General features: G+C 41.7%; 1 protein-coding gene across 14 annotated transcripts in view; it reads left to right on the forward strand.

The window, feature by feature from the left end:
* The first annotated feature begins 8658 nt into the window (after positions 1 to 8658).
* TRAF3 (TNF receptor associated factor 3) overlaps positions 8659 to 25632 on the forward strand; it is a 71490-nt gene continuing 54516 nt past the window's right edge. For 8 of the 14 annotated variants that reach the window (XM_054067466.1, XM_054067463.1, XM_054067475.1 and 5 more), the window contains exons 1-3: positions 8659 to 8739; positions 10137 to 10192; positions 25286 to 25428. The gene's annotated coding sequence lies outside the window, so the exon portion shown is untranslated. Of the gene's footprint in view, positions 8740 to 9144; positions 10193 to 25285; positions 25429 to 25632 lie in introns of those variants that run through there. The other 6 variants (XM_054067468.1, XM_054067470.1, XM_054067465.1 and 3 more) reach the window with 6 other exon arrangements.

Genomic DNA, 25632 nt, shown 5'->3' on the forward strand with positions numbered 1-25632 from the left:
GGGAAGTGTTGGATATGGGCTCTTGTATTTCTGGGACACAATCTAGAAAGGATGAAAAAGTGAAGAACCTGTGAACTGCTGTGGATTGACCTAGTGAATGCTGAAGTCCCATTGTCCCATTCCCAGGGATCCTGAGAATTCAGCTATGCCATTTGAGGTTGGACATAGTAGCCCTTGTCCTCAACCCCAGTGATGACATTTGTCTGCTACTATTAAAGTGAGAGGGATGAACTCAGAATGTTTTGGGGCTGCTTTGGCTACATCTACTAAAATTACAAGAGTGGCTGGGCCACAACCTGACAACAGGTTCTGTTCTATTATTATATGTTATTACGAATAAATACATGTTTATCTCTTTTTGCTTAGCAAAAAAGTCCTTGTTTTCTGCACTGGTAGTAGATTACTAGATGTGTTCTGTAAGCTGATCAGATATCTCTCCATACATATTCCATTGCTCCAAAGGTTCTTTACAGAGTTGCAGTCTAAGCATCTCTCCTGAGTTTCAACGGAGCCCCTTTTTGGTCATGAGGGCAGCTACAACAAAGTGTTACCACCCTTTGCCCATCTTTCTGCATGCTGTTGCCTGTGATGGATACACCATCCCATGGCTACAGCAAATGACCACTGCTGACTGCAGTAGCCACTCATTTATTGTGCAAAAACTTCAAGCCACTTTTGTGAGACTCCTTTCCAGTCATCTGAAGGCTCCAAAGGAATTTTTCTAATACTTCTAGTTCAGATCTTTGCAGGGTCTAAGATAATATTTGACCACTTCCCCAACAGATTTTTCAGCATCTGGGAAAGTGAAAGAGGACTGTCCTTTGACGGGCATGGCTAGTGTGGATTGGTGCTGACAGAACCCAATATCAAACCAGCAGCCTCTATAGCTGAAGACTATGTCCAACAGTTCAACACACAACGCCCAACTGTTGGCTTCCTCTTGCTGCTTGAGCCTTGGTGTGGGTCTGCACCAGAAGTCTGAATAGTCCTGCATGATTAAGCAACTCAAGGTAGTTACCCTACCAGGGTAGCTCTCTTCCAAATGCTGTACTTGAAAGATCCACAGTTCATTATGACTATTGGAAGCTGACTGACACTGGTCTTCCTCAGACCAGGAGGCATCCTTCCTCCTCATCCCTATGCTAGCAGTTCTGCCATCCTGCAGCTCTCCAATTCTCACGGTCATTGAAAGCCTTATCCTGGACAGCATGCTCATCAGTTTCTTTCTCTGCTTTTCTCTCTAGTCTATGTGCTCTTCAGTCATGACTCCTTTATGCTAATGAGTGGAACGGAGTTCTTTCTAGCTCTCTTTAATTACTGTCTAGCTTATATATAACCCCCTCATACTGTAATCACAAAGATAGTAAAGATTATGCAAATGCTGATTAGGGTGTAATGTGGCTTGCAGAACATTCATCATAACTGGTGAGAGGGGAGAAGAAGGGAAGCTTGATTCTTAGGGGTTAGGCTGAAGCTGTCCTGAGAGCATGTAGATTTGACACTTTTTACTTGACAACTGAACATATTTAATGCATAGAATATGGAAACTCAGAAGGAAAATATAGTAATGCTTCCCTGAAGATACATTTAAAGTAGGTACCTGTTCTTGGTTATCACCTACGTAGTATACAGGTTTCTAAGAGAGCCTGTTGTTTGAATCCCTAGACAGCCACTCTCATCCTGATACCACTTGGAGCTCTTTTTGTTAATTTCTTCAAATGCACAGGGCAGAAACCTCCCTAAACACTGTGATAAAAAATTATAAGTGAGAGTAAAATTATCCTAAATATCAGTCAGTGAATATGCTGATCTTCTTTCATCTCCTAACTCTGAAGGCTCAAGTGGATAAGTAGAATCCAGCTATGAGATATCTTCAGACAAACAGCTTCTCTAGAGTTACCACATTGCATGCATATTACCATGAGGCAAAATCAATGGTACCTGGCAAACTGTAAGTCTGAATTATCGTTTACTATACAAGGTGAAAAATTGCTAAGAATAGTGGGGAAAAAAATGTTGCATAACAAGAGGCAGACCAACAAGGAATGGTAAAAGCCAGAGAGACTGAAAGATATTATACCTTCATAGAGGTGTGCATATGTCTTGGATCCAACACTTGTGGATCCTCAAGAGGGACGGATGTATGCAAGACAAAGGCTGGCAGGGAATTGTTAATGTCATGAATGAAGTCCCAAAACTGTGTCTGTAAGAACTAGATCTGGAACAGAACATCCTTCAGCAAGGAGTATCTTTGCCATATACCTAGGGCAAGATTCATGTGATTTAACAAATGGAATCAGGGTTAGCTATACAGCTATAGCTCCCAAGGGAACAGCATTGACAAGAGAAGTATTGTTTTCCTCTAGGCTTCTAAAACAACTATTCTTTAAATGGTGATTGCTACTGACTGGATTCTCTCCAGGAATTTGCTGGGACTACAATGTAGCAAACATCGAGGTTCCATATCTCCATAACCTCTTCCATACTGAAGCCTTGTAGGCTTGCTGGGTCAAACTGCATGTGAAGTCAAGACAGACTACTTCAGGGCCTGGAAATGCATCTGGAAATTTTGTGGACAGTTTACTTACAAAAAAAGAACACCCAAAGGCTCAAACAGCCTTCAAGAATACTCTGAAATTTCCCTTAGAACTTCCTAGAGCAGTGCCACTAAAAGGAGGGGAAAAAAGCCTCTCAGCTGGGACAGCTATAAGCAAATCTGTTATGATGCTCTGATGGCACTGGAGGTAAGGCACACAGCTAAGATGGAAGCCAGGAAAGCGATGAGACTCAATGACCGCCACCGAGTTACCTGAAATGCTCAAATTGTTCCTAAGCCAGATTTTCACAGCTTGGTCTTTGTTCCCATGACTACACGCAGAAAAGGTGAAAGTAAAAATAGTTGTCATTCTAAAGAAAGAGCTATTATTGATTACTGTGAAGAGCCAACAACAATTTCTACAGTAACGAATAATTCTCAGCATTGAAAGTATACTTATCTGGTCTTTCTGCCAATATTAGTTAAGGTTTTCTCCTACTATATGATTAGATTCTGAGATTCTTGATGGAGAAAAAATCCTAAGGATATTTTCAGAGTTGGATGTATCATCCAGAAAATGTGGGCATCTGGATAAATCAATACAGCTGTTATATTCATGTCAGCCTTTTACTGTGCCAGGTATTCAACAGAATCCTTGCAGTTGTCCATTACAAACTAGTATAATAAATGACATTTTATGTCTAGAGAAAACTTTTGGACCAAATCCTTATTCCAGAAAAAGCTGCTTTGTGCTGCTCAAAAAGGCACAAAGCAGGCTTTAAGATGCTTTCACCAGTTACATTCAGATTCAGCTGTCACAGGGAAATCTCCATATGGCAGAGAGCTGGTCTTGCTGAGTCTGTACTCTTCTCGTCACTGCTCTGATTTTGGAACCACACTGAGAGACAGACGTAGAGCTGAAGCATTGCCGTGCTCTAGTAATTCCCTACTGTGGAACAATATCTTGTCTCTTTTTCCAGGTACAGCTTGGAGTTCACGTGAACCACTTTACAGGCCTCTTTGGAAAACCTCTGACGCACACTCAAAAATTTCCTTTGACTCCAAAGTCAATTTGGCACAGGCACAATGGCAGTCTTGATGGTAGAGGAGCCTGGGGGCCTCAATGCATTTTTAATAGTCTCAACGAGAGAGTAAGAAGGCCCTAAGATTACTGAGATGCAGTTGTGATATGCTATACTAATATTTCCTGTCAATTAGGAAGCAGATCTATAAGCTGACCTGGGAATTACAATTAGCTTGAAAGAATGGAAAAATGTTACATAGCTTACTCACAAAAGCATGTATAACTAACTTCTGGAAGACTTACGTAATGTTTTACCTCAAATACTTGTCATGTACAAAGCCATTCCTTTCAAAGAATTTAAAGCAGAAAATCATTGCTTGGGCAGGTGAAATTTTTTTATTCCTTAAGCAAGCGGGCTATCACATAAGATATTATTGCTTAGTAGCAGTTGAAATATACCCCTAGGAATCTTTATCTCATGCATAGGATGCAATAAATGAATGTGTATTCCCACAATACAGGTCCTCTTGGGCTGTGCTTCAGCAATAAAAAGGAATATAGATTTTATGATTTTATCCTGTTAATTTATTATTCTGTTAATAAGCATCTTCAATCCAAAGCACAAGATGAGGAAGATGGAAGATGCAAGTCAAGCTGCCTCAGTGCCAGAATTGCAGAAACTGGGTCCTACTAAGCCTTGCTTAAATACACAATAGGTATCGATTAGGAACGAAACGTAACCACTTTCTGCAGAAATTGTGGAGAGGGCACACAGGAGACACGTGAATCACAACACTTAGAGTTAGCATTACATACACAAGCAGTGCCAAACTGCACCTGAAACAGCAGGGCTATTAAGGATGTACTGTATTCATTACCAATTACAATACTTCAGCTGAATGACTATTAATTGCAATAAGCCAATTCACACAAGAAACAAAGGTTTGCTGCCCTCTCTCTCTTCACCCCTCTGTCAGGTTTACTTCTAGCATTCATTAAAAATAACCTGTTGATGCTGCTTCTGGGAAGAGAGGACTGGAAATGACCTCTCTCGACAACTACACAATGGTCATTTGTTTAGGAGGTCTCACAAAACACCTTTCCTGCAGCTCTCACTCATCGAGGGTCACAAACCACTTTTCACTATGAGGTAATAAAATTAAGAGCTGCAGTAAAAGACCAAACCTCTCAAGCACAATATCACAGAAAAATATAACCTGTACCTCTGCAAGAAGATATTTACCAAATACATCTTCCAGAAGCACAGAATCACGAGGTTGGAAAAGATTCTGAGAAAGCGGCAGGCGGAAAAAAAGGCAAACCAATCCTTTGCCAGTCTCACCTGAGGGAAAAGGTTTTGTTGTGACCCAAATCTGGCAATCAGTTCAACCGTATGCCTGTGAGCAAGATGCACCACAAATCACCTGATGATTTAAAGTCAACAGTGTCCTTCCTACATCCTGTCTCTGACTAATTTCCAATGCTTCAGAGGCAGTTAAAAAAAACCCTCACAAGTCAAATGCAGATGGGGTAGAGGACCAGAAGAAGCCCTGAAGCTTGGGAGTGGTCGAAGTACAATGACAGAAGTCAACAGCTCAGTCCACTCTAAATCTCCCTTGGCTACGTGGAAGTATTGCATTCTGATTTAAAATCGTTTAGGTGCTTGTGCCTAGGGTATTGTTTGTTCACTCCTGGAATGGTTAGACAGCTTTCCAGACTAAATGTTCTCATGACCAATTAAAACATACATGACCATGATAAACATATGTCCTCATGCTAGTATAGTTCTTTAATTTAAATAGTTCTCCTTCCTTGTTATTTACGGTTTGAATGTACTTGTCTTTACAGTGAATCATCACACTTTCTTGGCCCCATCTGTCTAGCTAAGGAAGCCACGCTTGCTTGCTTGCTTGCAGCTCCTGTTCAAGAACACAGATACTCTGCTGCCCTGTCACTCCAGTATTCCTCTTCTGCACCTGTGTCAACCTGAGTCAGCCTTTTCTGACTATAAGTCACCAGAACTGGAAGTAATTTTCCAAACAAAGGTCCTTAGCTGTGCTGTGTTAAGCTGTGTTAATACTTCCCTATGTCTACTAAAAATACCCCACTTTGTGCATCATAGCCTCACACAAGCCTTTTCCACAGCTCTTCCCGCTGGCAGCTCACAGTCATTTGCTCATGGAGGAATTCAGCCCCATAGTAAGGTCAGACAAGTAGGCCTAAGGCTACCAGTATCACCACCTTTTTCCTTTCACTACAGAGTGTTTTAGACACAAAGTACTGCTTCTAACTTTGAACAAATCCTTGTTTTGGCAATTATAATTTCCTTTGCCAGCTTCTTTCAGTATCTCTGGGTAAAACTCTCCTTTGGGTTCCTCTCTTTGGCCAACCTCAGGAATTTCCTCCATTTCTCTGAGTTTGCTGTACTGTGATCCCAAGCCTTAGACAAAGATCTGCGTTTGTCTGCCTTGCCATTCAGCATAAGCTGGATTAGTTGGTGAACACTCAGTTCAAGATTAGTTTCAATACTACAGCCTCCTACAAGGTCCTTGCTACTTATTAATACTGGGCCAAAAATAGCATCCTCTTTCATGGACTTACTCCCTGTTTGCTTAAGGAATTGAGTTTCTATGACACTCAAGAACATTTAAGCCTTACCATTTCCCAGTACTTTTTTCCAGTCTGTATCTGAGAAATTAGTTTCCCATAATGAGATGTTACTCACTCTTCTGTATCTCCCCATAGGTTTTGGAGATAACTATATCTGTCCATGTTTGTAATGGATTATCACCCCTATCTTGGTGAATTTAAAGTTCTTTGCTCTCATGTAATTTTCCAATGTAATGCCCTATTTTATTTCTTCAAACAATTTCACTAAAATGTAGTTACTCCTTGGTCTTTGCCATTATTTGTTCTAAGTAGCTACCCCCCCAACAACCACATTCTAGACATTACTGCTAAGCAGTGGTATAGGGCACGGGGCAGCAGCATTGAGACACAGTGTTTCAGGCCCCAGTTAAAAAGCTGCTTACAACATGAAATTCCAAAACAGTTAAAGACGTTGGCGTCATATCTCACTGTAATAACAGAATTATAACTCTTTTAAATCTTGTAGTCATGGTACGAAAAAAGAAAAATCCACAGCAGGTAGGTATTTCAATAGATCTACACTTTATCTCTTTGGATATAGACGTTTTTAAATGTGGAAAAGCTTCTGACATCTTTTAGGTGGTATATGAATTTGTGTTCTCTTTTTGGGGAAGAATACATTAGCATAGCTATGGAACTACAGGCACCAGAATCCTATTATGTTTTTTCCTTTTTTTTCAGGGTAAAAAAAGAGGGCACATATACAACAGCAAAAAGAGTGGCAAAGAAGGAAACTGCAGGTTTGTCTGTGATAGAAATTATTTGCAGCCCTGCAGCCAGAGAAATCCAGGCTCGGTGCACAGATCTATCAATTGGTCCAGAGCTAAGCAATCTTGAACGAGTGATGGGAACATTTAAGACATCGGTCTTAGATTGTCCTTCTGATCACAGGTTCATGGCTTCATTTCAGAAGGCACAGTTGTCTTTACAGCTAAGCCAGCCTCTTGCTGAGGACAACAGCAAAAGGCAGGAGAGAGAGGGGTAGAGAGAAGAAGCAGAGAAGTCGGTTGAGAGAAAAAAAAAAAGCACACAAGGAGGGAATTAGTAGTGCAAGTCAAGCTTACTATTTTAGGGGCTGATGAGGACACAGATGTTTGGTTTTGCAGGGCAGGTTGGCATGTGGGCGTTACAGACATCTGGGGGAGGAAGAGTGAAGAGGGTCAGGATGGCTTTTGGGACCCGGGAAGATGCTGTAAGCGGCAACGATGACGCAAAGCTTGTCCGTTCAGGATCACGATTCCAACTGTTCCTCCCTAGTGATCCCTTGACAAACAAGGTCCAAAAAGGATGGTGACCTCATCCCACTGAAATTAGCCAAACACCACACATTTCTCTGTGTTCAGCTCCACACATACCTCAGGCTCTCCCAGCCCCACCGCTGTACCCACAGCTCCAACGCCCCCTGTGCGGCAAATCCTTTAACCGACCCTGGCCCGCGCTGCCGCTGGCTGAGCCCCCTGGAACGGGCTGAGAGTCTCCAGCTCCGGCTGAACTCCCTGGAACTGCCCGAGCTCCCTGGAGAAAGCTGAGCCCCTTGGCGCTGGTTGAGCCCCGGAAGCCGGCTGGGCACCCCTCCTAAGCTCCAGCCAAGCCCCCGGGAAGTAGCTGAGCCCTTCTGGCTGCGTCTTAGCCCTCCAGATCTGGCTGAGCACCCCGGAGGTAGCTGAGCCCCTGGAAGCTGTATGAACTCCCGGTCCTCAACTCCAGCCGGGTCTCCCGGAGGCAGCTGAGCCCCCGGCTCGGTCTGAGCCCCCGTTCACAGCCGCCTCTGCGCCAGCAGCGCCTCTCGCCGCCGAGCCGCTCGCAGAGCTGCCGGTGCCGGTCCCGGTCCCGATCCAGAGGTGCCAGCGGAGCCCGATGCAGGCATCCCTCGGGCCGGAGGGAGGACGGAGCCCCTCGCAGCCCCCGCCCCGCTCCGGCCCCGCTGCGGGATGCGAGCGGCTCCGGCTCGCTGCTTTTTTCTTTTCCAGACTCTTCTCACCCTTCTCTCCCCCCCCTCGCGGTTTTTCCCCCACTCCCTCCTCTTTTTTTTTTCCCCCAGCAGCATTTTTATTATGTATATTTTCCTTTTAAATAAAAGCTATCGTGTTCGCGGTCCCCTTTCCACGCGGGGTGGCTCGAGCATCCCTTCCTCCCAGCGCAGACGGGGACGCAAGCGGCGACGCCCTCGCCCCCCGCACTCGCATGAGCCGAGCCCCTTCCCCATTTAGCGAAGGTTTGGGGGCGCGGGGCCCCTTCCCCCGCCGGAGGAGGGGGGCTGTCGGGCGGCATCAGGTGCCGGCGCGCAGTGCCCAGCCCGCCTGCGCGCTGCGCCGGGCCCGCCCCTCGGTGCGCGCGCGCGCGTGTGTGTGTGTGTGTGTGTGTGAGCGAGGAGGAGTCGGGAGAGCAGCGGGCTTCGCCGGGGATTTCCAGGCTGAGCGGGCGGGAGAGGAAGTGCGGGGCGGGCTGGGGGGAGGGGGGCAGGCGGCGCAGAGCGGCAGGGACTTTCCGCCGGGCTGGCGCTCGCCTCCGCCGCTCTGCGCGCTCCCAGGTAGGGCGGACAGGGGGCTGCGAGGGGACGCGGGGCAGCCGGCTCGGGGCTCCCCGGGCAGCGCGGGGTGGCGGGTGGTGCGGGCGCTCCTGCGGCGCCGGCACCGGGCATCTTCCCCCCGGGCAGCGGCCGAGCGCCTTCGCCTGTGCCGGGACCGGCAGGTGCCCCCTTCGTACTTACTTGACGTTCTCCCCTCCTCTCCCCCGTCCCCTCTCGCTTTCTCCCCCCTCCCCACCGCGGTGTGTGTGTCTGTGTGCCCTCCGGGGCTTTGAACGTGCCCCCTCTGCACTTACCCCTCTTTTCTCTCGCTTTCTCCCCCCTCCACCCCGCTGTATATGTATAAGCGTGTATGTGTGTGTGTGTCCTCCAGGGCTTTAAACGTGCCCCCTTTGCACTTACCCCTGTCCCCTCTCGCTTTCTCGCCCCTCCACCCCGCTCTGTGTGTATGTACGTGTGAATGTGTGTGTATGAGTGTGTGTGTCCTCCAGGGCTTTGCAGGTGCCTCCTCACTTGTGTCTCCTCTGTCCCCTCTCGCTCCCCTCCGCCCCGCGGTGTGTATGTGCCTCCTCCAGGGCTGTGAACGTGCCCCCTTCGCACTTACCCCTCTTCCCTCTCCTTATCTCCCCTCTCCACCCCGCGGTGTGTCCGTGTATGAACGCATGTGTGTATGCGTGTGTCTAGGAACGTGTGTCTGCGTTCTCCAAGGCTTTGCAGGTGTCCCCTTCTCACTTACATCTCTCCCGTCCCCTCTCCCCCCTCCGCCCCGCGGTGCGTGTGTATGTGAACGTGTGTGTCTGTGTCCTCCAGGGCTTTGCAGGTGCCCCCTTCTCACTTACGTCTTTTCTCTTGTTTTCTCCCCCTCTGCCCCGCGGTGTGCGTGTATGGGTGTATAAATGCGTGTGCATCAATGTATCCCTGTCTGTATCTGCGTGCGTGCCGGGCTGGAAGAGGCGGCCGGGCCGGAGCCGTGCGGCGGCGCTTGCGGCGTTTGATGTTGTCGTTTGAATGCAGAAGGCTCTGCTCAGCCCCTGGCTCCCTCCATATGCAGTGCTGGGGGCGGGACGACCGCCTTTAAAGGCGCCCAGCCGAGCCCCCTGCTCTCCGCCCCGCGCTGCGGCGGCTCCGCTCCCGTCCCGGGCGATGGGGGCTCGGGACAATCCTTCTCCCGGCTGCTCTGTGCGAAAGGACTTCTCTTTTTTCTTATAAAGTCTCCCTGCCTTCCGCAGCCGTCTGCTGTAAAGGCTGGTGGAGAGGAGGAACGTGTTTTGTTTTCACGCCATTCATTTTCTGCGCCGTTTTGGCAGCGCCGCGTTTTAATGTGTTGAATTAGATGCCGTGTTGTAGGTTAGAGGAAATAACGAGCGTTTAAAAGTTTATACTGAGTCATTCCTCTGCAGATGAACCTATGACTGACTCATAATCTGAGAACTGCAGTGGCTCGTAAAATAGGAAGGTAAGGCATTTACATCTTGATTTATTTGTGTCTTCGAGTGTCTTAAGATCAGAATTACCTGCAGAAAAACAAGAGGAACGGTGTTAATGCCGAGAGGCATAATCTCCTGTTCCGCCGATCTGAGCCTGTGTGACATACACACACCTCTTTGTGGGTCTTTGCTGTGCGTTAGGACATTTTTCGTCTTTTTCTGTTTCTATAGTAGTAAAATGTGGGATGTTCCAATGATGCAATGTGAAATTTGCAGTCTCCTTGGGTTAATGACTTCTCTGGCTTGTTGGGCTCTTAACAAACCTTATACATTGTAATCTGTGCCTTTTTTTTTTTTGTTTCTTCAGTGGAACTGTGTATTTTTCCGTGCAGGTTTGTCCCATAGAATGCATGTAGCATTATTGTGCACGGATCTGAACTTGCATTCGTAGACCCAAAAGGAGTTTAGTGGATGACGTGAGGCTGTACAGGCGGCATTTAGCTTAGGCAAATGAAATCGTATAATTTGACATAGTAAAAATCTGTGTTTAAAATAGCTACTGACTTGCTTAGAAGCCTGGTTTTAAACGCTGCACTGACTGTTAGAACTAGAGAGGGATCATACTGTACATCGTCCTTTAAAATGAGCCCTTTGGTTAAAAATGTCTGTAAATGGCAATCTGTACACACAGTGTATGGATTAACTTAGATTTAAATGTTTAGCATAGATTTAAATGTTATTTACATTATTTATATAGATCTAAATGTTATTTATTCTGATTAGGGAGAGGGCTTTTTTTTTAAGACAAGAAATACTTGAGCATTTGGACTAAATTGGAGGGTTTTTCATGGCTGAACTGGGAAACCCCTTGTCGTAAAGCTTGATAACGGAAACATTGATGTATCATGAGCTTGGGCACTGCAAACAGACAGCACTATGAGGTTATAAAAGTTGCTTTGTTCCAATGTGAAAATGGTAGGTGTTTTACTGAGATGTGACTTGGTGAGAAGCTTCAAATATCTGGACCTAAAATATAGAAAAGTAAATTACGTTCAGTAGCAAAGCAAATAAATTCTAGTCAAGAGAGGGTGCTAAATAACTCAGTCCTTAGGCTTCCTGAAGTCCTTCTGCAATTAAGTTTGACAATACCACATTTGAGAAGTCATTCTTGTATGGGTTCAGACCATTTGATCATCATGTAAGCATGTTTAGTCTTGGTACCTTGGAAGACTGTGTAAGATGGCAGTAGTTAGCATCAGTGACAAAAAATTCTTTATCAAGTCTTACCAGACTGTGCTCTAACACAGTTTGTCTTCAAAGTGGTTTTGAGATCTTGTTTTATTTTAGATCTTTAAATTTTTCTTGTGTGTAGTGAAAAGTTTTAGTAGAGGAACGTGTGTTTTCGGTAGTGAAGTCCAGCTGTTCTATTAGTAGATATGGCAATGCTGAAAATACGAACAGTCAGAAATCTTAATTTTTAACTTTTGTTGTTAAACCACTGGAACATAGATACATTGATAAGTAGATGATCTTTTTCTGCAGTTTAAAAGTAGGAATGACTTATAATCTACTTCTATATCCTAAACTGGCTTTGTATCAATATATGCTGCAAAAAGAACACATTTTGATTGCTGATATCTTAGATGATGCAATAACTGGATTTCATTACTTTTTTAATATAAGTGTTTCTGAATTGAAGGTGCAGAATCTTAAGATGTCTGAAGACTGCTCATTACACGTTGGTTTCAGATGTCTGTGCTCTTGTGCACAGTTCCTTTAAAGAATTGCCAGAGCTTATTATTTTTTTTAATGCCTATGGGTGGATACTTTCTGACTATGGTGCTTGTATTTGAAATCTGGCATTTTTCGTGTATGGCTCAGGAACACCAGAAGTGGTGGTGGAAGTGAAATGGGAGGTTTCACATGTGCTGTGGGGAAAAGAAGTCAAGGGAGAGAGAGTTATGTATTTTTATGAAACAGAATAGAGGTGTGATTGTAGCACAAGGGAGTGCTGTGGTCGCGCTGCGTTGTATCTTGTACTTTTTAACCTGTGGTGATGAAGGGGTGACATAGAAACTACAGCAGTGAAGGTCTGACAAAGAGAATATAACTGGTCTCCCAGCTTTCGCTGCCGGAAGCCCATACCCTCATAAATGGATAGTTCAAAGTCAGTGTATATTTGTACAAATCACAAACACTTCATTTTTCCTATGACATTTTTTTTTTTTAAGGTAGGAAGAGAAAGGACTAGAAGGTTGAGAGGAAGGGAGAGACAACTTGCAATGAGAGATCATTCATTAGGTGTCTGCCAAGTAGGAAGAGAGGCTTTCTTCTTTAATGGGGAAGAAGAGAAAAGGGAATAAAGACAAAAAAGCCCGTAGAAAATCAGTAAAGAAAGTATATAGTAGAAAGGTATTAGAACTTAGGGAAAAATAAATAAAAAGATTGTTTGGTATTGGGAATTGATATATACATATATATAAATATATATTATATTTATGTAGATCTTCAGGATGATTTTGTTTCCTTGCTGGAGATCTTTTCTACTGGAGCATTGCCAGAAAAAAAATATAGTTGCCACTGTGACTTCAGTTGCAACTGACTGTTGGCTTTGTAACTAGGTTAACAAGGCAAGTGTCTCTAAAATTATATACAACAACTGTGGGTCACTAATCCTCTCCACCCCTCAAAAAGTGTTAAGCCTTTGATTTTCAGGCTGCTGTTCTTCCCTGCTGCTTTACTCCGCATGTGTAAAGTGTGATGATTTTAGTAGAATTTTGAGTTCTGCGCTTCACTTCCCATGCTGCCCTTGACTAGATAAAGTCTCAATTCCTTCATGGATGCAGAAGTTCAGCGCTGTGTAATGACCTCCATCATTGGCTCCCTGCTTGTTTCATGGTTCCGGTATTATTTTGGTAGTATCATAAAATGATCATTTATGAAATAGATTTTTCTGATATATAGAGGAAACATTCTGTAGATCTCTTACAATGATAAAATTCCTAATAATTCAGTAGTATAGTTTAAATGATCTGAAGTATATATACTTTCACATGTGGTAATCATAGCAAGTGCTTCAGTCAAAAACATTAATGAAAGAAGTCATGAAACTTCTACTTCACATGCTTTAATGATGACTGTATAGAAGCTCATAATTAGAAAAATTTAACATTTGGAGTAGTGCTAAACATTTGTCTGACTGTGTTTTCCGCATTAATATGAAAACCATCATTTTGTAAATAAAGTAAGATATACCCACTCAAGACAGGCTTGAAATGCCATGAGTCTTTATGACTTTGTTAGGCATCTAGCAAAAAGAATGATTTTGATTTGGTCTGCCTTGAAAAGCGAGTTGCAGATGCTACTGTAAGGTAAGAAGTGCCTTCCTGGCTGCCGCTTCATTCTCACAAGCTTTGCCATCTGTCAAGGAAGAGAAAGTGGTCCATTGAATATAGCAGCATAAAATTTAGGAGACCTGGAGGCTGGGTTTTTTTTTTTTTTTTGTTCCTGTAGATGTTTGTACTGGAAGTCTTTCAGTTGGGGCGAAACCCTCAAGGGGGTTGATGTTGCAGTACTTGGTGATGTGACATCATGCTCAAGTCCCAGGGGCAGAAGGGGGATTCCAATCCAAGTTTCCTACTTCCCTGGGGAGTATTCTCATCACCAAGCCACAGGCCAGTTGAGAGTAGTGTCACTTCCTCCTCTTGAAACTCCTCTGCTATGCCAGGAATAATCAAAACTCAGTGTGCCTGAGAAACAGAGCAAGAGGAAGCATGATGTCTCAGTCAAGTGGTTAGGACAATTACCAGGTTGAGGAAAAGCATAGAGTCTGCTGATGCTGCTTCTGCTGTTGTTTTGTTAATGGTGTTCTGGTGCATTTGAACTTGATGTTGAGATGCTTGTTGAGGTGACCAGCTTTGTCAAGACAGACATTTCCTTAAGCATAGAAAATGGAAAAAAAAAAGAGTACTGATACTTGGGTGCCACTTGGGTTGGCTGGTAACTGACTGGGAGTTCTGAGAATGACTTTGATGCAGCTAGTGGCTTATGTGTATCTGGCTTCTGGCTCCATGTACAAACCATTTTCTTGGACTGGAATAAAATGGGAATAGCACTACTTTCCTGCAGTCTGAGTACATAAAAAGGATGAGGTGCTGAGACCCAGCAGGGCAGCGCAAGCGTCATGTGTTGATAGAAGAAATGAATTACAAGTGCTGTGTGGAGGCATCCTGTTCTGTCTGCTCTGCAGCGCTGTACCATTCTGCACTGTCAGCACTGGGGCACAGGAAACACTATTTGCTTCACACTCCTCCGTTGTTGCATGCAGCAAACGTGCAGTGCTATGTGAATCTGAATGTACACGACAGAATTTGTCAATGGTAGTTGTTCTGATGCCTGTACTATTTCCCAGCTTTCTGCTTTGCATGTCCTAGAACAGTAACTTCTTTTTTTCTTATTCTATGGAACCAGCTAACACAATAAATATGCCTAAAATAGCTTTCTAACAGCAAAGCCCAGCTCATAAACCAGATTTTGGCAATATGAATGGATTTTGTTTTGTAAGCTTATATTTGAGAGAGGACGATAATGAGAACAATTATTAGAGGTTTTTGTAATGAAGCTCTTGTGCACTGTACCAGTTTGACTAAGCTCTCGCTTTGTCTTTCCACAGACAGGTACCTTCTGAGAGCAGGTTTCTTTGAGTGTTGTGTCTTCTAACTTAATGACTGGCAGGTATAAGTCTTGATTTTGCATAGGAAGCATAACCTTACAATTTTCATTCAATGTGTGCTTGTTTTAATCTCCTTTAAACCACCTCAAGTGACTGTTTGTTTTATGATCATCAGCTGCTAAGGCACTGTCCTTGTCCTCTCTTCCATCTTAAGTTGTTTGGCCAAACAGTATAAATGCTCTTCTGGCTCCTCTGATTCTTAGAAGTGTCTTATTTTGAACTGCTTGCAGTTTTATTCTTGTAACTCTTGTAATTTTAGTGTTGTTAAGGGATGACTTTTATTCCAAGGTATTTTCATCCTTGCTTTTGAGCGAAGTAACTGCATTTTCCCCTTTACTTCCATTTATATCACTTTTCTCTTGAAATACTTGTTTCCAGGCTTGTACTTATTTTTACACTTCTGGCTAATAATTTTTATCTGTAAATCCACTCTTCTCTGACCTTTCTGTAGCTGCCTGCTTCTTTGATTCCCACCCCACCTTCCACTCCAGGTGAATTAACAGGCTCTTTTCTTCTAGGTCACTAGAGATGGTCTACAATGTACCATGCTATTGTCTAAAGTACAGTTCTTTAAATCTACACTTACACTCTCATTCCACCCTTTTCACTCTTGTCTTTTCTATTCAGCACAATGTTTTGAGAGAGGACCATTGTGCTTTTGCCTGGGAATGTCTTTATTGTTATGACTGTTATGGTTCAGCCTGATTAGGATACCAATTCTACATTCAGTATGTGCCAAAGGTAAAGTGCTGTGGTTGTAAAATGACAAATTCTCAAAATGTCACCATTTGGTTGACAGTTTGAGTAGAAGGACATTGGATACCGAAGTAAATGTAGTCTGCTGAATTGCTGATGCACATCTCCAGCAATTTTGGAACCTTTTGATGCAATAGTGTTTTCATTACCGTCTAAAACTCAGCATTTGAGGAGGGGGGAAAGAAAGGATTTGAGCTGACTTCATTAGAAGCTAATAATACGTAGTATCACTCAGCAGTATCTCCTCTGTCTGTTTTCCGTCAAGAGTTAAATCATGTTTCTATCTACAGAACCTGAGCACGCTATATTTCACGTTAGTGAATATGTGTCACTACTTGCCCATGGTGTTGATATCTAATGGAAATACCAATGGATTCCATGTTGTAGTTCAGCTAGTAGGTATTGCTGTTGTGTTGCTCATACTGCTTGGCAGGGATTTTTGTATCTGTGTTATAGCAAGATACTTTGACACTTTTTTGGAGCAGGTGCAGAAGAATGCTCATGGCAATCTCTAGGAAGATAAAACAAGTTTATTGTTATTTGTGTGTTGTATTTCATCAGCTGTTTTTCAGTACCTGGGGCCATAAACTTTCTTTATTCCTTTTTCCTTCTTACGAATTCCTGAGAACTTCACTTTCATTTTGAAAAGGATTATTTAGATGTGCAACTTTCAGTATTTTGGCCAGTAAGATTTTGAGGGAGTTTTGGGGGATTTACTCTGTTGGTTGTTTGTACGTTTTGGTTCTTTTTTTGTTTCCTTTGTGTTTTTGTACTTTTTTCCTTTTAGGAAAGCCTTAGGACAAGCAAGTAAATATCCACCCACTGCATTCTGTATGTTTGCTGTGGAGATTTTCTCAAAATAAATGAGGAAGAAGCTTGTAATTGTCTTGTTTGTGTAATGAAGCTATTTTTATTTATATATATAGCCAAAGTGTGGTGCTGTAATTTTGTGGAATTATTTACTGAGACTTTTGGTGTTTCTTTGTTTTTAAATATAAAAACTCAATGTATTAATTGACTGTTCTGAGATGAGATAGCGTGGACAGACTTTGAAAGTACTTTTAGCTATATGTAAACAGGCTGTTATTCCAGTACAAGGGTGTTCATATGCCAAGCTAATTGGAAAAGTTCAAAGTAGTTGAACCCTTCCTTGCAATGTTATGATTTATCTAGAGAACAAGGAGGACAAAATGCAGTGAGGAAAAAATACTACTGCTTATAGATCCATTTAATACGTAAGTTCCATCCTGTTATTTTGCATAAGAAAATGCTAATGAGATAAGCAGTGAAAGTTGCCAACAGTCATCAGGCCACATGCTTTATTGATGCTTAACAACAAACAATTTGCTGCCCATCTCCAATAGTATGTCTTGTAGCAGAAGTGCAACCTGAAGGTGTCTTGGAATGCTTAACTTCATCTTAAGCAGGTGTAGGTAGTCACTTCTGTTGCTATGGTTGAAGTCCAGATTTGTCTGTATTCTGTGACTTTAGAGGTACCGATATCTCTGTTTTGCTTTCAAATGGGAAGTTTAAAGATGCTTAAAGTAGCTGTATTTTTAAGCTGGCATTGCTGCTTTGCAGTTACTGTTTGTTTGGTTGGTTTTTTTTCTAAAAAAAGTGTTTCTAACTAAAATCTGGTATCCTGGTTAAACAAACGGCCTATGGTACTTAATGAATTTGAGTGTGAATGTAATTTTTGTAGGGAATTGTTGTCTGTGGAGAAATGATTTGGCTTCTCTTGTAGCTAATCAGCTTTTATAGAGTATTAAATAGGCCATGTGTTAAAGTATCAGTTGTTAACACCTTCAAAATTAAGTGTTTGTCATGTTAAAGAATGGGAAAAATTGGTGAGCTCTCCATTAGATGGTGCTGCTGGGACTGAAATATTTATATACCTAATGAAAGCAGGCTTTTGCCTAGAACTGTTTTCATGGGTGCATATTTTTTTTTAAGAGGACTTGTCTTTATTAAAATACTTTCCAGAGGCAGGGATACTTGCTAAGTTGATTTTCTTTCACTTTGAAATGAATAGATAATACACTAAAAAAACAGGCTATCTCCATGGGAAGTAGGTATGTAAGAAATAAATCACATGCTTTTTGCATGGGTGATTTAGATTTTAGCAGCTGCCTCTGTTGTAGCTCTCATCTTTTCAAGTGTTGACTCTGTTAGATTCATGCCCTGCTATCATGTAGACAGGGATACTGCAGTATTACAGAAATTTAGTGTCAAGAAATATTTGATTTAAAAATCCAGAAATTAATTAGATGGACCTTTACAGCAATGACACCCTCACGAATCTACTGGTTGAGTTCCTGTTCCTGTTCTTGTTAACCCTTGTCCACTAGCATTTCTTTTCAGTAAGCGGTGTTTTGACTTAAACACATAATCATAGTATTCCTTTGTCTGAGCTGTGACTACCAGGGGTTTTAGAAAAACTTAAGGGTTCAAAGATGGTGCCTACACACAGAGGCACTGAGTACCATCTTAAATCCTCTAGGTGATCCTATATGGTCTGAAGTTGATGCTACAAATGTGCAATCTTCCATATGGTCAAATTCTTACCTGCCAGTCCTGCACACAAATCTTGGATATTTTAGTGCATCTGAAATTGTACTAAACCCCCACGACTGGACACCTGACTCACTCTGCAGTAGTTGGAGTTGAGATACATATTAAATAATAAAATGTGCGTTACCAAATGTATCTGTTAAATACTTGTTGCTGTTAGAGCTCCTTCAAAGACAGTAAGATGAGGTTGCTGATGTCTCTGAATTCTCCTACACCACAGGGCTGTAAGTAGAAAAAAGACCCACTCAGTTTTAGAAATATCATTGGTCAAGAGTGATGGAAGTTAGTTAGGTCGGGTTCACGAAGCCACAACCGTCATTGTTTATTTGTTTATAAAAGCCCTCAAAGTGTTTTTAGCGTATTTTAAAGAATCAAGGTAATTGTCACCAGCTAGCATAAAAGCTGAGTAGCATTAAATAGTAGGGTTGGACATATTTTCCATTAGGGTTGGAAAAGATGTCCAAGATCATCCAGTCCAACCATCAGCCCACAACACTGTGCCTACAAAACCATGACACAAAGTGCCACATCTGCATGTTTTTTTAACACCTCTGGGGACGGTGACTCCACCACTTCCCTGGGCAGCCTGTTCCAATGCTTCACCACTCTTTCAGTAAAGAAGTTTTTCCTGATACCCAGTCTGAACCTTCCCTGGTGCAACTTCAGGCCATTTCCTCTCATTCTACTTATCCGTTGTTACCTGGGAGAAGAGACCAACACCCATTTGGGTATAACTTCCTCTCAGGTTATTGTAAAGACCAATAAGGTCTCTGCTCAGCCTCATCTTCTCCAGACTGAATAACTCCAGTTCCCTCAGCTGCTCCTCTTAAGACTTGTTCTCCAGCCCCTTCACCAGCTTCATTCCCCTTCTCTGGACATGCTCCAGCACCTCAGTGTCTTGCTTGTGAGAGGCCCAAAACTGTTCACAGTGAGGTGTGGCCTCACCAGTGCTGAGTACAGGGGCACAATCACTTCCCTGATCCTACTAGCCACATCATTTCTGATGGAACCTAGAATGCTGTTGGCCCTCTTGGCTACCTGGGCACACTGCTGGATCGTGTTCAGCACCAAGAACTTATCTTTTGGGCAGCTTTCCAGCTGCTTGTCCCCAAGCCTGTAGTGTTGCATGGGAATTGGCCTCGTTGAACCCCATATAGCTGGCCTCAGCCCATCGATCCAGCTTGTCCAGATCCCACTGCAAAGCCTTCCTTCCCTCAAACAGATCACTTCTGCCTGGTTTGGTGTCATCTGCAAAGTCATTGAGGGAGCACTCAGTCCCCTCACACAGATCATTGATAAAGATATTGAACAAGAGTGTCCCCAAAGCTAAGCCCTGGGGAATGTCAGTTGTGACTGACTGCTAACTGGATTTAACTTCATTTACCACATCTCTCTGGGCTCGGCCATCCAACCAGTTTTTTAACCAGTGAAGAGTATGCCTGTCGAAGTCATGAACTGCCAGCTTCTCTGGGAGGATGCCGTGTGAAACAGTGTCAAAGGCTTTGTTGAAGTCTAGGTAGATACGTCCACAGCCTTTCACTCTTCCACTAGGCAGCTCACCTGGTCATAGAAGAAGATCAGGTTGTTCAAGCTGGACTTGTTTTTCATGAACCTGTGCCTAGCTGGCCTGATCCTTTCTTTGTCCTAAATAACACAGCAAGAAGCGTAAGAGACAATCTTTCTTAAAGGAAACAGAGGTAGTTTGTTCTTTTTTTTCCTCTTAAAGAAGTAGCTTAGCAAAAATCCACTCCTTGGGGTTAGAAATTTTAATTAATTTCAGATTAATGAGGAGCCTTGGCTTAACAGACTTCGCCTGTTAAAGTGCTGTGCAGCAGCCAGTGGGCTTCACATGTAATTTTCTGTTTTCAAAAAAAAAAAGAAATTGAGAAGTTTGCAAAGATTTTTGGTGGCTTTCTAACCTTGGCCAGGGTTAAGATGTGTGATTGCCAGGCTCAGTTAGTTTCCCAAAATCAAGCAGATTGAAGTACTAGACAGAGGGACCTTTCTCTGTTGTCGTAATCATCCATTGTTAAATAAATAGGAAATGTTATCAGCTATTTGATAATGGAGAAATGGATAAGCTGTTGTGTGAGAGAGCTTGGCCATTATTATTAGCAAACTGATAAAATACTAACTTAGATCTTGCTAATAATAATCCTTAAATGGACAATTAAAAAATAAGGGTTTTGATCTCATTCAGCCATATGACTTCACATTAGATACGAGCTTACTGTTCCTCAGCTGTGTGAATGGCTTGCTGAGTGCTGCTAACCCAAAGTGGGAATGAATCGGGCAGAAAGAAAGTCTTGCTTGGTCACCTTGAATAGAAAGCCTTCATTCTAACATTGCCATGGGATAGACAGAAGTGTGGTAGTATTCTGGGCTCTTGCTAGATACTTATATGTTAGCAAAACCTAGCCTTGCTGTTTCCTCCTACCTTGATTTTCAGCTATTTAGTAGGAGTCTGCCTGTGTGTTTACAGGCTAAGACTTGGTGATTAACAGAATCTGTTTTGCTGTGTTTAGATTCCAGGTCGAGGAACAGCTATAGTTCCTACAGCCAAAATGGCATCAACAGCATATCCTACTGGAATGTTGATCAGAAGGGACAGTCAGGGAAGCAATTACTGTATTGTAGCGAATTAAAGATGTTTAAGTTTAGGTGGAGAAGGTAACGAGTGGCGGTTTAGGGAGTGATAAGAGGAGTATTGTGATAGACCCACCAAAAATGGGTGGGGTGGTGAAACTAATTTATCTTTTAAAAAAGTACTGAGTGAACCAATGATCAAATGTGAAATTTGGTGTAAATGAAGGGTTTTACTTGCACAGGTATCTTTTGAGCAAGGCGCTTGTGACATGCACTCCTATGCAAGAATTGTTGCACAGGAAAGCTCTTGATAACAAATACGGATGCTTGTCTCAATTTAATGTTGACCAAGAGAGGAAGGAGCTGGTTAAAAAGACAGAAGAAGTAGGCAGCTTGTGAAAGACTAACTTGAACTGATAAAATTCAGTATTTCTAGAAAGTGAAGGAAGAAGAACAGGAAAATAGAGTAGAACAGCAAAATAAAGACAGCAACAGTAATTCGTTAGGTAAGATGCAGTAGGAAGCATGCTAGAGTCTAAGAGAAATTTAGTGAAGTTATCTTTTTCAGGAATAAGAGAGCATGAATAATTTTGCTTTCTTTTGTGCTGGCATATAGCATTAGACTACTTTGGGTAAATAAGTACATTGCTAATGATTTGAAGTTTGAGAAGAAATTGTATGAATTTAGGTAACTGTGTTAAAGATGAGTAAGAAATAATGGCACAAGGGTGTAGGGGGAAGATTAGAGTGTTTGAGCCATCAGACTAATAAGGGAGATAAAAGGATAACTCGAAAATGTTCTTCATATGGTCTTGAGCATTAAGAGGATGTTGTTCCAGTAGCCAGTATGGGGGAAAAGTGACAAAAGTTGATGCAAGAGAGATGAAGTAATGAATTCTTCTTCCTTCTATACTGTTTGGAAGAATCAACTCATATAATGCATAGACCAATTAGCTGTTAACTTTCCACATCTGTTTGGGGCAATTGATTGAGGTTAAATGCTATTCAAAAGGTCTTTTGTATTTGATCTTGTGATTTGTTTTCTGTGATATGAGTGATATGAAACTGAGTAATGAAATTTATTTTCCAAAAAAAAGTAGAATAAATGTTTTGTTTAAAAACGTCTGCAAGATAACAATGATGGCAAGAGTTATTAGAAATTTCTCTGTAGTATTTTATCACAGTGATGCATGTAGCTGCCGTCATCTTGGATAATACCGCCTAGGCATCTGTTTTGGCTCCCGAGATTTAAAATTTTCCAACAGTGACTCTAGTAGAGAGCAAATTTAGTTTATTTACAAGTGGATACCAAACTGAGAGTCCCTGTGCGTGTTCTGGAGAACAGAACTCCAGTTCAGAATGAACAGGACTTAATGGACTTGGTGGCATTGAGTATCTCACTGCTCTTAAGTTTTCATATGGTGTATATTTTTCTTGCAGTCAAGGATTCAGCTTTAGTTTCTCTTGTTCTCCTGATTTCAGATACTAAATCCAGTTAAAGATCTCATTGAGCTTCAAAGTACTGGGCCTACAGCCTCCTGTATTACCTTAAAAGAAATGTCTGAATTCAATGTTAGGACTAAATGCAATGTGTCAGTCTTGGTGCTATAACAATGTTACCAACACTGAACTGAAATTCTGTATTTTTCCCACTCTTGGAGTAGACCCAGAGCTGCTGGTCTCATTTTGTGCCTTGGGTTATGTTTAGACCACCAGTGAACACAAGTTCTGTGTTGTGTGAAGTACACTGTAAAAACCAATAACTGTTAGTTTAGAACAATGGAAATTGAACTCCTCTGTATTAATTTACAGCCATCATATGCTGGCGTCTTTATTCTTGCATTGAATGTCTGGATATGTAGAGTGATTTCATTGGAGGCTATAAGGGAACAGCATCTCAGAAGTCACTTATATGCAGACATTAAAGATTTTCTTAAAATCATTTCTATTTACAGGAAAATGAGTAGAGACCAGAAGAACAAAGAGATAACAGCAATTTAAGGAGTATCATAGGGGCTCAGGGAGCTCTAACAGGGAATAAGGCCACGTGGAAATTTGTATTATTAAAATGCTTTTGTTTCTATATTACTTATTGAATGCAATACTTGGCAATAGGCTCTGGTATTTCACTGAACCACATGGAGATAATGTTAGACATGAGCAACTGAAACCTCCACAGCATTATATTCCTATCTGAATTGGTGGAATTGTTTTCTTGGTGACCTCAGCTTATGACAGTAGCTCCAAGGGTGCTGATCTCTGTAGGGGCTATCTTGTGAAATAACAGATTAAGCTTGCTCCAGCGCATTTCCAGGTTTCTGACACTCTAGGAAGAGCTGTGCTTGCTCTTCTGATTTAATGAGCAGCAATTACCCACAAAACCAATATTGTTCTGGCTGTGTTTTTTTGATAAGGCATACAAGGAGTGCAGCCTTCCAGTTCATGTAGAGTGAGGACTGGTATTCAGTATGTGGATAAAGATGATGAAGTCCATGTAAATACAGCACTGTCAAGACTGAAAAGAAAAGCGTAGTTGCAGGTGAGAAGTGCTTAGTCATCCTAGAGAATTTAAGAAGGTGATGGACACCTTTGGGTCCTCAGGGTGGTTCCCAGAGATTGCGTTGGCCATTACAACACAGAGGTGTTGCTTTTTACTTGGCCCATGCAGCCAAGTCAAAGTCACTGGTCTTGGTCTGTATGCTGCAGGGGTAGGAGTCAGCCTTCAAATGAATAAGGGCCTCACCAGATAACGGAAAGAAACCTCCTTTTTGTTTTATATATTTGGTTTTTTAGCTTTCTCCATAATTACTAGTTGATTCTGGTTTGCAGTAGAGATGGCCTCCTTAACTCGGTTTTAATGTAAAAAGCAGCATGTAGCTATTGGAGGCTGGAGGGTTTTTTTCATTAATTTTTCTGTTATCATCAACTAAGATAAAACTCACATAATCACAAATGTGGATTTTATGTGGCAGATGCATAGGTATGATGAGAATTATTGATGAGAATAAAAATGAGATAGCATGTCTTAATGTACTGAGGAGTGGAAAGAATGTTTCAATAGGACAGAGCGCTTTATAAAAGGTTTGCATCATTAGAAGTAAAATAAAAAATAAGGACCATAGAATCAGTTGTTCATATAGTGCGTTATAGAGCCCTAACATTAGGGGCTGTCAAAAGATCATGAATTTAACTCTGAATTTGGGCTAATGAACTTCTTTCCTCCCAGCCTTGAATGCTCTGTGGCCTCTTAGGGGATTTGTATTACACTGTCATGGTAACAGAGACGTACTTCTTCAGTACTAAAACATACATAGTGTTTACACTTCTTATACTTTACATAGCAGGTTTTTGTTTATGATCAATTTTGTAATTTAAAGTCTGTTTTAAAGCTTGAATACTTGTGCATTTGTAATTCACAACAGTGATTCAAAACCCGTATTCAATTCCCAACTTTCAAAAAGTTGTGTAATTAAAACGATAGACTTAAGTATCATTAGAAATATTTTAAAAGGAACAACTAAAATCTGAACAATCTGTATTTTTAAGTGGATAATTTTAGCAGAATTACAGGGATAATATTTCAGCTGTGAAATATTTTTAATTTACTCTTTGATTTTAAATAAAATCCTTAAGATGTATCAGCTCTCCGAAAACTGAGGAAGGATTCCTTCGTTTGAGCTACTTCACTTTGTGTGAGTGAAATGGATTTTATAAGTGTAGTTGTGTTGCAGGATGTTTTCATTGCTAAAAGAAGGAAAGAGCACCTTTTAGTTTGTTCCTGACTGGAGGGATTCTTTGCTCTCTTGTTAGCTTTTATTTCTCAAGTGAAAATGGACGAAATAAGAAAGTATCGCGCTTTCTTGTAAATCCGTTCTGATTGTTTCACTAGTACTAATTTTCTACAAGAATAAAAATAGAATCTCAAACTACTTCAGTTCTCAGTATCGCTGTTCAGAAATGGTGACAATGTGCTAGCCAATATGTTTTAATACCATTCGAGTAGTATTAAAATGACCTGTGTTTTCATTGTTCATATTTCCTTCCTTTTGCATCAGGGTGTAAGTCTTTCCTATGCTGAATAGGTTAAAATACAATAGCTAGTAAAATTAGTTGTGAAATGGAATGTGCATCTCTGATAGTTTTTTTTCCTGGTTTTGGTTTAGGTTTACATCTGCAGTTTCTGGAAAATTAAGAACATTGTGAACCTATGGCAAATAAAAAATTATTTCCCATTATGTAAAATATTCTTGCAGGTTTGCTTGACTCACAAAGTGGTAGCATGAAGTAAATAGAGTTTTTCAGTGAATTTTCTAGTGAACTAATAAATCTCAGTGCAGCTTTTTGATTTGTTATAGTTTGTTATGGTTTCGTGCAGGCTTAACCTACTGTTTCTCTTTTCTGCCTTCAGGCTTGTGAGAATTTATTTTGTGTATTAATAGGAGATGCTTGAAACCAACTTTACTTGTTTGTTTCCCAGCAGGAAAGCCTGAGTACTTAGGCTTTAACTGAATCAAGACCAGCTCTGAGCAGTGGGAGACAATATATTAATCCATTGGAAGCACACACTGCAGTATTGTGTGTCACTGTGGTTTGTGTTGTGAATTTTTTTCATGTAAACAGGTAGGTGCAACAATTTTTCTGCTGTATATATTTTTGTGGTATATACATTTAGAAACCTCATGACAGTTGTCTGAATTGGGATTTTTGTTGATTTTCTTTCTTTGGTAGAAGTAGTATTTGTATCATTGCATGAAAGTACCTTGTTTTTCTTTGTTTTCACATCTCTGAATTGATGGTATTAATTTTACAAATCGTGTTCAGTGC

Source organism: Cuculus canorus, chromosome 5 (genome assembly GCF_017976375.1).
Source record: "Cuculus canorus isolate bCucCan1 chromosome 5, bCucCan1.pri, whole genome shotgun sequence".
In the NCBI taxonomy this organism is placed as follows: Eukaryota; Metazoa; Chordata; class Aves; order Cuculiformes; family Cuculidae; genus Cuculus; species Cuculus canorus.